Source organism: Miscanthus floridulus, chromosome 4, assembly GCF_019320115.1.
Source record: "Miscanthus floridulus cultivar M001 chromosome 4, ASM1932011v1, whole genome shotgun sequence".
Lineage (NCBI taxonomy): Eukaryota > Viridiplantae > Streptophyta > Magnoliopsida > Poales > Poaceae > Miscanthus > Miscanthus floridulus.
Genome location: NC_089583.1, coordinates 33,616,094 through 33,629,333, shown reverse-complemented (window position 1 = coordinate 33,629,333; position 13,240 = coordinate 33,616,094). Strand labels below are relative to the sequence as shown.

Sequence of the window (13,240 nt, the reverse complement as noted above, 5' to 3'; positions counted from 1 at the left end):
CGGAACAACATCACCCGCTTGAATTTGCCGGCGATCTTGCTCATTTTCCTACAAAATAGACAAAAACAACACAACTCATGGAACAAGATTAGGAGATGAAAATGTTAGTGGTTAGCTATCTAGAGTCAGTAGTACGAGGGTTAGTCATCCAAAATTGCCAAATAAATATTCTAATCAAGATTTTGACATGACTTCCATCTTAATTCTTTTTAATTCCTTCTCTTTATTTGGACAGCACTACCACTCTTAAACTCTATTTTTTTCTTTCTCAAATTTCAGCAGCACATCTCTCTCTCTTTCTTACTTCCAAAATCACTTCTACCAAGGGAATTTTAAACTACGAAAGTAGCTTCTGGAATTTCAGTCTTGGGAAGGTGAATTGTAGTTGTGTGTGGGGCCGAGAGCAAGCAGGAGGAGTGGGATTTATTGGTGGTGCAGCAGCAGGCCGACCGGCCAAGTGGTGGGGCTGGCCGGCCACACATCATGGCCAAATGGCCTCTCCATTTTCTTGATCCCTCTTTGCTTCATGAATAAGCAAATGTTGGTGCCCATCGGTGCTCTTTCGGTGGATATGGCCGGTGAAGGGTGATAGTGGAGGATAAGTAGGTGAAAGTGGAGATATGGAGGTGATAGGAGGTGGTTGAGTGGGTCCCATGTGTCCCCCCATATTTCTACCATATATATATATATATATATATATATATATATATATATATATAATGCAAAAATATTTTATTTTGCCATGAAATATAACAAGATGAATGATGGTATTTTTAAATTTTTATGCCTCCACGGTAAATATTTCTTATGGGTTTTTACTCCATAAAAATTATTTACATGGGGCTTGAATTTTTAAGATGCCATGATATGAATTTTATTTTCTTTTTCTAATGCACTTGTTGAAAAGTAAATATGCCAAAGTAAAATATAATGCGAAAATAATTATAGATAACTACCGAGTTACCTTCTAGCAAGGGTTCGCAATTTTAAGTCCTCTGAACTGTACTTCTCTGTTCGGGTTTATTCTTTAGTGCGTCAGTAGGTCCCAGAGATGGAGACCTTGATACTCGCTTCTCATGCCACTCTAGATTGGAGCATTATTCCGATCTTGGCTTGAAAGCGAACCGCTCTTCCTCTCTATTAATATGGAATTTAATTTCTCTGGCTCCGACATCAATGTGAGCATTTGTAGTACTAAGGAAGGGTCTCCCAAGATTGAGGGGTGTCTTCATGTCCTCCTGCATGTCAAGTACTATAAAATCTATGGGAACAAAAAAGTTTTGTACTTTTACCAGAATATTCTCAATGATTCTTGTAGGGTAGTGGACTGATTGGTCGGCCAGATGCAAACACATCAATGTTGGTGTGAGTGTTAAATAGTTGAGCTTGTTGAAGACCTTTTTAGGCATTACACTGACACTTTCTCCAAGATCGCATAATGCATTCTCAAATTTCTAGCCTCCCTATCGAACAATCGATTGTGGGACATCCTGGATCCTTCTTCTTGACAGGTGAAGTATTTAGGATGGCCACACTACACCCCTCTGTTAACTTGATTACCTCAGTCGAAGGCAGTGGTCTTTTATTGTTGAGGATGTCTTTGAGATACTTTACATATGTAGGTACATGTATGGCATCTAGCAACAGAATATTGACATATAATAACTTTTGAATTACCTCTATGAACTTACCAAACCGCTCATCCATTTTGGCTTTCCGATTTCTGTGTGCAAATGGTAGGAGGGTTGTGTCTTGAAAATCTTGTTGTAACTCTTGCTCTTGTGGCCCAACTTCTTCAACTTCATCGATTCTCTTCTCCTCTTCCTGCACTACCACTGGTGTCTTACCTATCCTTATCGAATATGGTGGATCATGTGTAGACTTGCCACCTCTTGTGGTTATGGTGTTTACCTCCTCAAGGTTAGTGGCAAAAGGCAGAGCAGCAGGCAAGTAGGCTAATTCTGATTCTATCTTTTTATTATAGCTAAGTTGGTCTTTTATGGTGGAAGAAAAACTATCCATTTGAGTATTTATGTTTTCTAGGACTTTATCATTAAAAACAAGCTTCTTAGAAATATTCTCATTAATCCTAGCTTGTTCTAAGATCAAGTCTCTCAAGGATGGCTGTTTAGGATTAGAAGAATTATAGTAATTACCTGGGTACTTACGTTGGTAAGTCAACCGTTCTTGTTGATTCCACCCTTGTCTCTGTTGTTGTGGAGAAGAATTGTTGATGATGTTTGCATCCTCCTGATATTCAGGGAATTCTACCCCCAAGTATTCTCCACATACATTCTGAGAATTAAAGGCATCTTGAATAGCCTCACAATATTTCTTGTAATTGTCTCAATGTTCAAGCCAATTCAATAGTACGCCCATCTTGGTTGATAGTGCACACACCTCATCTAGTACTTCTTCGCTCTTATTGCATAATTGAATGTTGCATGATGACCAGCCTTGATTAGAGGCTATCTTTTCAATAAGAGTTTCAGCTTTTCCAAGAGTGAGTGAAATAAATGATCCTCCAGCAGTAGCATCCAGTTGTTTGCGAGCTTTCTAAGTTAATCCATGGTAAAAGCCTTGCATGAGCAACCAATCTTCTATCCCATGATGAGAACAATCTGAAATGTATTCTTGGAAACATTCCCATGCTTTTGGAATGGTTTCTTCCTTCTGCTGTTGGAAATTGAAAATCTTTCCTCTTAAGACATTGGTCTTGCCTATATGGAAGAACTTTTCTAGGAAGGCCTTTGAACACTTTGCCCACATGTTGATGTGATCTTTATTGATGTAACCACTATTTCACTCTTCCCACTAGTGAGAATAGAAATAGGCGGAGTAGTATGATGTCTTGAGCAATGTCCTTGATGACGACCGTGCTACTTATCTCCAGAAAATTCTGAAGATGAGCACTAGCATCTTCATGTGCCTTTCCACTAAATGGGGTAGCTTGCACCATGTTGATGAGACTAGGCTTGAGCTCAAACTTGAGGTTGGTAGTTCTGACTGTTGGTCTAGTGCAAATGTTCTCAGTGCTCGGAGCGAAGAACTCACGCAGAGCCTTCTCAGCCATAGCTCAGAAACTGGTGTTGAGCTTCCTCTTAATTTGGTTGATTCTGATTGATGGAAATTATTAGTAAATCACAACCAATCCTGCAATACCTTGTATAAGATATGAACAAAGACAAACAAGGGTAAGCCTGCTAAAGTAGATGTTTTGATTTTATCAATAAGTATTTATTTGATCAATTCTCTTAGCCATGTGCCCCTCACCGGCAATGGTGCCAGAAATGCTTGTTGATATTTCTTAGCATCACACTTTACTAAGATGTCATCCCTAGCATGATGCCAGAAATGCATTGTTGGTAATTATAAATGACACTTGAAAACTTAGAGGAAAATTATATATATATATTAAAGTATCTGCAAGCATACAGATAATATATCATTGTAGCATTTCAACCGGGAGTATACCAGGTATCGTTATTTATATTTTATCCTCTGGGAAGAGCTATGGACTTGTGCTGGCATAGAGATATTAACAAATATATATACTTATGATAAAATCATTGTCATGCTATGGTAGGGGTAAGTCAAGGGATAAATAAATAATAAGTGTAAGGTAATAATGGTATTCTAGAGTTAGAAATAGAGAATCATAAAATGTAGTACGGTTAAGCAGGAGATTCGTTAAGAGCAAAAGATTCCTAAGTCATTCCTCATTTACTAAGTCTTTTATACACCCAAGTATATACACTCTCATCTATAGTATAACTAACTTTGGATCTATGAGGAACATTACTAAGAAAGATCAATAACAGAGCTTGTCTCCCTTTGCAATCGTGTTCTACTTGCTCTATAAATGGGGAGTGGACTACAAAGGACTCAATGGGAGTGTCACATCCGCGATCTATCATATGACCCAGAGTATAGAATGCATCCATAGGCAAACAATATATAAGCACCATGCTTACATAGTGTTGACCACTTAACTAACTCGAGTACTGAGTTAAGAGCTTTGCAAACATATGAATAAATTCATTATCAATCATAACTATATCAAGCATATAACTAGAGCAAACTAGGAACATAATAAATAACAACATAATATTGAAGTAGTACAAAGTGATAAATATAGATATACAATGACTATACCAGTCTCCAGACGGCAGATCCGGAATCCTGAGCAATAGCCCACACTCTACTCCAACCTTGCTAGCTAGCCTATACTAGAAACTTGAAGAATTGGAGCTTAATTCTCTTCTCTCTAGAAACCCTATTTTTTGGTCTGATCTTGACTTATGGCAGTGTGCTCTGGAGGGGGGCAGGTGCTGGTTATATAGGCCAGAGCATCCAACATGAGCCCTTGGATCTAACCGACTTAAAGGACAGCGTAGATGTAACCTAACAGGCGGTGGAGAACTGTATTTCGAAGTAAGGCTAACATGTGGGCCCAGGGGCTGGGTGGCTTACAGGTGGGGCCAGCTGGACCCACATGTCAATGCCTCGGCCTCCACTTCGGTGTGGTGTCTTCCCGAGTCCTCTAGAACCTTCTAGAGTAGTTTTCTCCATGGATAAGCATGATTTAATTTGATGTTTCGATCCCCCTTGACGGTTTTCTAAAATAACCCTGCTGAAAACATAGATTCACCAAAACTCATGGAAATTGTTAGTATAAACCCCCTAAGACTATGTTGGTGATCATTTTCATGTATTATTTCAAGTTATATTGAAGTTTATAATGAATGATAACTATCGTCAACAGTGTCATGACAGAAGCTGGAGTTCCCTATGTGTGCTAGCCGCATAGTGGTGCTACTAGGTGCACACAGGCGTCGAGGAATATGTTATCATGATCCATCATGGACCCACACTTGTGAGCTAATTTAACTTGCATAGCTATTCCAAAAATTCTTTGGTGACCAACATATCTCCTTGCATGTCTTGGTCACATCCTCGCCATCTTTCTAAATCCTTATTGCATTGCTCTTGTCAATAAGATGTTTATAAATGGTGTGCCTTGCAATGACATGATGATCTCTCCTTGATATCATACGGGAACCGAAGCTCTATGTGGAACTACAGCCACATAGATAGCGCTTGGATACCCATATGAGTCAAGGGAATTGTCATGACCGTTGTAAGACCTCATTGATGGACCTTCTTATTGAATGTGATGCTCCTTCCAAATATATTCCTTACTGCGGTAAGTGACTCCAATAAATCATTCTTTGATGTCCAGTCCACGCTATCCTTCTTGCACGGATGATATAAACTTGCTTGTCATTTCCTATACCAATTTGTGCGCAATGCACTCCCCTATGAGGGACACCCTTGTCCAATCACTCTCAAAGTTACCTTGCCAACTTTGGAATTCTTGATCAAAGTGTCTTACCTCAAATTCCTTGATGTGTTTCCTCACCACGGCCTCTTTTGAATTTTGAGGATGAGATTTCTCTAAGGGGGAAAGAGTTGTAATGACCCAAAAACCATTACAATGTAGGCAGTCATTTCTGACCATCCTAGTGTGCATGTCATAACCGCAATTAGGATCAACTTTTGCCTAGGCCAACCGAAAACCGAGCACTGCCAATTTTGGCGGATCGTCTGACATCACCACCGGACCGTCCGTCAAGACATCTCACAGACTTAGGATAATCTTGGCCAACCCGTGCACTGACGGAGTGTCCACCATCATGGTGGAGTGTCTATCAAAATCCATGCACAAACAATTAGTCTGTCAGACATGGTCGGGCATTGGCGGATCATCCATCACTCGGGGCGGACCGTCCGTCAAAATTGGGCGACACCTGTCTCATGCAGCTGTTGCGTTGTCACACACACCACCTAGTCCCACATGTCACCACCTCACACACACCAACACACCAGCCCTCTCTCTCTCTCTCCCTCCCCATTTCTCTTTCATGTGAGCAAGGAAACAAGAGAAGAAAAGAAAGGAGAGAAGGAGAGGAAGAGAGGAAGAAGAAGGAAGGAAGGAGGAGGACACCGCCCAATGGCTAAAGGATGACGCCGACAACAAGCTGCTACTCCCCACGTCCTCAACCTCGCCGGAGCTAAGCAAGACGACGTCCCCAAGGTCTTCATCTTCCCAAGCTTCCTTGGAGGTCTCCCACATCGATTTATGTCCTCAAGCTATTCCAAGGCGAGCTACTGCAGATAGAGGTCACCCATGACATGGTGAGCACATTCCCCAAGTCCCCAACCATCTCCCCTACTACCCATGAGCTTCACCTTCATCCATGGCCACCACCACCATGGATGTGGTCGAGCTCACCACAGCCCATGCATGTCACATCCATCACTTGTAGAAGCTTCCCTAGATCTCTAGAAAGCCATAGGAACAAACCGCACTCGATTCGGAGTCCGGATGCCCTAGGAATCGATCCCAACATGTTTGCACAACTGTTGTTTGTCGTTTATCGGATGGTCTGTCATTTTGGCAGAGTGTCCGTCGAATTATAGCCAAAACCCAAGAGCAGCCTATGCTTATCGGATGTTCCGATCTTAGTTTGGAGTGTCCTATAATCTCTGCACGTGCGCACGGCCAACACAGGTAAAATCCATAGAAGGTGCATTTGACCTCCAAAAATGGTGAAATGAGTTTTGTTGTGTTCCATAGAATATCCTCTATCAGCTAGACATAACTTTGGCACCAAAGGACATATCTCATTTTTTACCACTAGAAGAGGCTAAGCCCTTATAATTTATCGGAGGCTCCGCCACACTCACCAGAGTGTCCGATAAGTTATAAATCATTGACAGAGGAGTTTCCCGAGAGCACAAAATTCATACCAGAGAGTCTGATCTTAGTTCGGAGAGTTCGATGTTCCCAGTATGTCCTTTTCCCACTAAGTCCCAGAACCACCGGACTGTCTGATAACACGAATCAACAAATGCTTCAGTGTATACCTGAACACTCCCTCTTGCATGTTTAATATAATGTCATGCATACATAAGTATCTCATACATGGACATGTATATAGGTATGTGATATCGGAGAGACGCCAAGTGATGTTCCAAGCTATGGGAACTTCGCTCTTCCAACAGGTAGGCACCCCACTATTATGAACCCTACTTTGGATACTTATTGTTGGTGTTTTGAGTAAACACCAATGAGTAAATTTGTATTATTGCATGTTTGGCTCGGATGGTGTGCTAAAAAGACACAAGGTTTATACTGGTTTGGGCAAAATGTCCCTACGTCCAATTCGTGGCTGTTGTTCGTGTTATTAGCACTCAAAAGTTCATAGTAGGGGTTACAAACGGGCGAGAGAGGGATAGGCCCCAAGTCTATGATGGAAAGGTTGAATGGATGCTGAGAGCTCGGTTGCTGCTCAGCTATGTGCTCAAGGTTCGAGGCTAGTGGTTCTGCCATGAAGTAGTATGATATGCGATGTCATCAATCGATGCCCCTTAGTGGGGTGCCTTGCTTTCCCTTTTATAGGCCAAGGGAGAGCAAGGGTTACCAATGGGAGAAAACAGGAAAACAAGAGGCAAAGGAAGTCCTTTAGGGTCGCCAGATCTTCCTTTTCCTCCATGCGGGCCCCGTTGACATGGCAGGCGGTGACAGGGACAGCCCCCCGCCGAGTGCCTATCTACTGACCATGATAGGGCCATGCTGAGCGCCTATCTGCTGACAATGCCATGCCCTAGCATTGTTAGTGGGTCGTCACATCTCACTCCACCCTAGCGGGTGGCGCGGTGAACTAGCATGCTGATCAGCAGTCATATAGAGAGTAGGTAGCACAATGACTACGCGTCTATTACTGTGGACAATGTGAGTTCCCTAGAATGACATGTTGTGGGGATGGATCATGCTGAGATGTGACCGCTCCCTACATGACTCCAGAAGTTTGACCTTGGGTCACACCTTATGGACCGTAGTGGTTGTCGTGAGCTTCCATAAGGATCCATGCCTGAGGGCAAATGACAGCGCCCACAACACTGTAAGGCAAATGTCGGCGCCTAGAACACTGTTTGGGCTCTGACATGCCAAGAAGGTTGCATAGCACCCTTCTAGCATGGCCTAATGGTATTGTCTTGTAGGTGTGCAGGGTACAGTCCTTGGTATTGGGGTTGACTTGAGCGCGTCGCCTTATCTGCTATGCCTAATTCCTAGGTGCTCACCTAGTCGGCTCCTACAGTGTCGATCGGAGAAGAGCTATAAGCAGAGGTTCGGCGTATCCCTAGTCAAAAAAGCAGGTCAGAGTCAAAAGCGAGTGTCATCCCCTCCTTGGCCTAGCCCTCCAGTCGGAGCCTGCATCGCTCTTCCGGCTTATCGTTATGTATCTAGGCTGGCCCAGGAGTCACGCATTGTTGTAATGCCATCATAGACGTCGAGCGAGGCGAAGCCAGCCCTCAGACGTCGAGTGAGGCGGAGCCAGCCCTCGGCAGTTAGCCGAGGTAGAGCCAACACTCGGCGGTCGGGCGAGGTAGGCCCCATGGTCGCTCCCCCCACCGAGGTGGAGCCAACCCTTGGGGGACAGATGAGGCTAGGCCCATGGCCTCGATGGTTGGACGAGGCAGAGCCTAGCAAGTGACGTAGACAAGCTCTTGATCGCACGGATGACTCAATGTTGATGGTTATTAGCTCCTCTTAGGGTACGCTAGTATTGGTCCCCGACAGTAGCCCCCGAGCCCCTAGGCAATTCAAGTAGAATCACCTGGCAGATTTTTTGACTTGCCAGTGGGTGCACATGAGTGCACCCAGTGGGTGTAGCCCCTGAGCCTACTAAGGAGTAGAATACTCCTTTGGAGGTTTTTCTGAAAGGGAGGACTCTGAAGGCCCTAGCCTTCTTTTGTCACCCACGACATGTCCTGAGGAATGGTGATTCCTCTTGCTGAGGTCAGACCCTTCACGGGTATGGTCATGAGATTTGGTGGTTTGCTAGCTGGATAATTTGATTGGTGTCCTCGCATCCCATTCGTGGGGATCTAGCTAGGGTCAGCCTAGCTAAGACTCAATCATGAGCCTATGTACTAGCCACTTCTAGGGCCCATCCCTTTCCATCCCTTATTGTAGGGGTGCTTGGAGCGGCTCTTGGACCCATTGATGGGCCAACCGTCGAACTCCTAGGCCTAGATAGGTTGTAGAGGCATTTTTTGATCCATATTCCTCTTACTCGTAACAAGTCCTGGTTCGCCCAAGGAGGCAAAACGTCCAATGAGTCTTCCGAAGGAAAGGATAGGGATTGCACGCATATATCCCACGGTGTGGCATTGTGACAGATCGTGGCATGCATAGAGATCTAGGTGGATGGTTGGTTTCCTCGCATCTGTCGCCCCTATAAAGCCAAAGGGTTCACCCCTAGGGTTTCATACTTCGCCTCCTTGCCATTGCATCTGCAACCTCCACTGCCAATTGCCTAGGCCTCGCACATCTGAGTCTCAGCCATCTTCAAGCTCGCATCCTCCCACCCCCATCTTCCAATGGATCCATGGTGCCGCTCTGACAACACCTTCCAGTGCTTGGAGGGCCTCGTCTACCATGGTCTTCTCTGTGCGCGGACCATAGTAGAGGAGTGGCTGCTGCCCGATGAGGAAGATGTGTCGTCGCCACCTAATGGCTGTGTTGTCTCATTCGTGCACTTCCATGAGCGGGGGTTTGCTACCCCTGCTCACAGATTCCTTCGAGGGCTACTACACTACTACAAGGTAGAGTTGTGGCACCTCAATCCCAACGGGATCCAACACATGGCAGCGTTCATCGCCCTATGTGAGGGATTCTTGGGGATCAGTCCCCACTTTGATCTATGGTGGTACTTCTTCACCGTCACCCTCCAAAAGAAGAGGGAGAAAAAGCAGGAGCTGAACACACCGATGGGATGCGCTGGCATCCAGCTCCAAATCAACTGAGTTAGCGAGTACCCGTCGATGTGTCTATTGACCTCCAACAAGGGGTGGCAACCACATTGGTTTTATCTCAAGAACAACGCAGCCACCCCTTGCCAGAGTTCACCTGGCATCTAATCGACGATGCCCCAGATCCATGGAGGAAGTGGGGTGCCCTGGAGAAGGACAAGAAGAAGATCCAGGACCACCTTAGCACCCTCCGCATCCTAAAGGAGAGAGGCCTAAAGGGGTTGGGCATCATCGAGGTGTACCATACGAGGAGGGTGGTGCCACTGATGAGGCGCGCAGCCCCATTATACGCGATGGCGCCCGAGGCATCATTCGACGGGACATCGCTTGCCGAGGGAGCACTTTCCCCCTCTAAAGTTGTGCAGTGCATCAAGGGGGCGATGGAGTCATCATGAGATGACGCGTTTGCTCCCCTTGATTTCATGTACCTAGTATCGGGGCACCCTCTAATGTGGCTAGAACCGGGCTACATCGTCTTTATAAGTTTCCTTTCCTCATGCCTCTTCTTCAATTGATCTCCTGACCCCTTGACACTAATATTGAGATGGGGGGACCAATCGAGGGACCTTGTCCTTACAGATCTCCTAGCTCCGCTGCCAAGGGATCCATCCATGAGGGCGTCAAATCACACCGAGGCCAAGTGGAAGAGGAAGGTGAAGGAGGACGAGAGGAAGAAGAGGTAGTAGAAATTACGGGCGTGGGAGCGAGGGGAGGACACTGATAGTGACGACGATGATAATGAGGAAGACAAAAATGAGGTAGTCGACAACACCGAGCGTGATGAACAAGAGTGCGAGGATGTACTGATAGGTATCTGCTCGTCCTTGCAAGGGTCGGGCCCTTCCCATTCCATGGAAGGGAGGGCACGTCCGAGAGGCCGACGAAGACGGGCTAGACCATCGGCCTACCCCAGGAGCCAATAGGGGTGAGTGGGCTTGCCGCCACACCTGTGGTGCTAGCGGAGGAGGGTGGCTATGCCATCATGCCCCACGATGCAAGGGGGTGAGCCCCTCTGCCCGGGAGCAGGGGGTGGGCTCGAAATAGCCCTGTCCTAATGAGGTGGAGTAGGGATCTAGGGGTTCGCCCCCCAAATGTATCCACCGCCCAACAGCACTGATGTAAGTCACCAACTCTATTTTTCTCTATTTTCATCATGACTCATGCTTTTCTTTCTCGCAGCATCTTGAGGTGGTGCAATCGGTTGACATCGCACTAGTTTTGGGCGGGAGCGGCGCCGGTACAACTATGATGCTAGCTGATCATGCGCCACCCATGGTGGCGCTTGAACCCTCAGCGGGACAAGCGAGCGCCGAGGCTCGAGGGATGCCCTCGAAGGTCGCTGAGCAGCTAGTGACAAAGGTGATATCGCTGCCTATGATAGGGCAGATGGAGCTGCCGGTTGTGCTTGTGGCACCGACCATAGCGAACATGATGCCACCGATCGAGGCCCCATCAATGTAGGCAGAGGTGGCAGCGACTGTGACAGGCGAGGCACAGCTAGCTGTAGCCATGGCGGTGCCCAAGGTAGCGATGTGATCCACATCACCAGCGGCCCAAGTGATGGTGCCCGACGTGGGCTGGACATAGGGGGATGCAGCCAAGGGGTCCCCATATGTCGTGGCGGTGGCAGAGAGGATTGGCGGGGAATCATCCCTGGCCCTGATGTCATGGGGCAGCCACTCACCCATGCAGGATGAGCCCCTACTCCGGTGGATGACTCTGTGGGACCCAACGTCGACACTCTTCACCCACGATGATGCCACTGAGAGCATGGAGTGGGAGAGTCTCAATGAGGGGAATACGGCCGCACTGAAAGCCTTGGACCATGCCAGTTGTGCCCTACCCAAAGTCGTCATTCCCACTAGCTAGGTATTCATTTGATCTTGCCTCTCGCCCTCTTCTTTCTTCATGTATTTTTGTGTTCTGACCATCATCTTTTTTTAGTCCCTTATCGCTCGTATGTGGGAGAAATCCTGGTTCCTTCGTGAGCAATAGGAGAACTAGGACTGCCTCATCGAAGAGGTGTGGCTACACAGAGATGTGGCTGCCCAGCTCATTACCACCTAATAGAGCATGGCCGAGCTGACTCCCCTCATCGAGGAGGCGGATAGTCTCCGACTATAGGAGGCCGAAGCCTGTTGGCATGTGGACGAGACCAAGAGGGTGTTCGAGGCCCTATCGATGAGGGCACGGCAAGATGACGAGGAGGCCACCAAGGTCAGGAGGGAGCAGGATGAGCTGCTTTAGAGGGACGCCGAGACCTGCCAGTGGATCCTCAACCCTCTGGCCAAGGCTGAGAAGGAGCGGGAGCTGAAGTTAGTAGCCGAGGAGAAGCTCGTGGCCCTAGAGCGGAGGGCGAGTCTGGATGTCGAGGTGGTCGCTCAGCTACGCAAGGAGCGAGATGAGCTGCTCCAAACCATGGGGAGGCTCTGCTCAGAGCATGGCTCGGCACACGAGGAGAGCGACTAGGCCATCCAAGAGCGTGATGAGGCACAGCAGAGGATCAGTTCCCACTAGGCCAAGCTTAGAACCGTGATAACTCATAGGCTAGAGGCCGAGGGTGTCTCTATTGGGCTGGCTATGGAGCTCACCGAGGCGAGGAGGAACCTTCAGGCGGAGAGTGACGAGCTCGGTATCTTGAGCACCGCCCTCGGAGTGGTCTGTGACGACCTAGAGGTGGTGCGGACCAGTTCACTCATGGCCCATGCCGTCGAGATCACGATGTGGGTGCGCCAGCTCCAAAGGAACCCCTTCGCACTAGGATCAACCAAGCCTTTGCGATTGCTCATTCTCATTACACGGACAACATCGGCTTAGAGACGATGAGCCTCGGCTTCGCGCCTAGCTATGAAGCCCATGAGCTAGATGAGATAGAGACGGTGGTGGCTCCTCTCTCGTGGGACCTAGTGGATAGAATTGAAGACATAGTTCTCCCCCAGAGGGGCTAGTTAGTCAATTAGGTCGGATGATCATTATTGTAATCAAAGGACAAATCCCAACCCTTATGTATCGTAAAAACAAATTCGTCATTTCTTTTCATTTGATTGAACTTGTTTTCCTCCCTTTTTGTTTGAGAAAAAGGGGCTCACATATTCTAACCCTTCTGTTCGTTAAGATAGTAGGGCCCGAGGTGTAAGAGGGAAACTTTTATCATGCTGGTGAGCAAAGACACCGTAGCCACCGAGGCATAGGTTTTTTGTAGTCTGACCAGGGATGCTCGGTTGTTTGTTTCCGCAAACCTTGCCACTAGGCTTAACATGAGGAAGAGGTTTGACACGGCGACTATTTTAGAAAAGGTGTATTTATACCTTTATCAGCCCCCGAGTGAGATCCGACCCCTTGCCGTTGCTAGGGTTGG

At 47.0% G+C, this 13,240-nt stretch overlaps 1 non-coding gene across 1 annotated transcript; it reads left to right on the top strand.

The window, feature by feature from the left end:
* Positions 1-2,602: 2,602 nt before the first annotated feature.
* Positions 2,603-2,709, top strand: LOC136553166 (small nucleolar RNA R71). Its single transcript, XR_010783072.1, has one exon. It is a non-coding gene; the product is annotated as a small nucleolar RNA R71 (small nucleolar RNA).
* Positions 2,710-13,240: the final 10,531 nt, after the last annotated feature.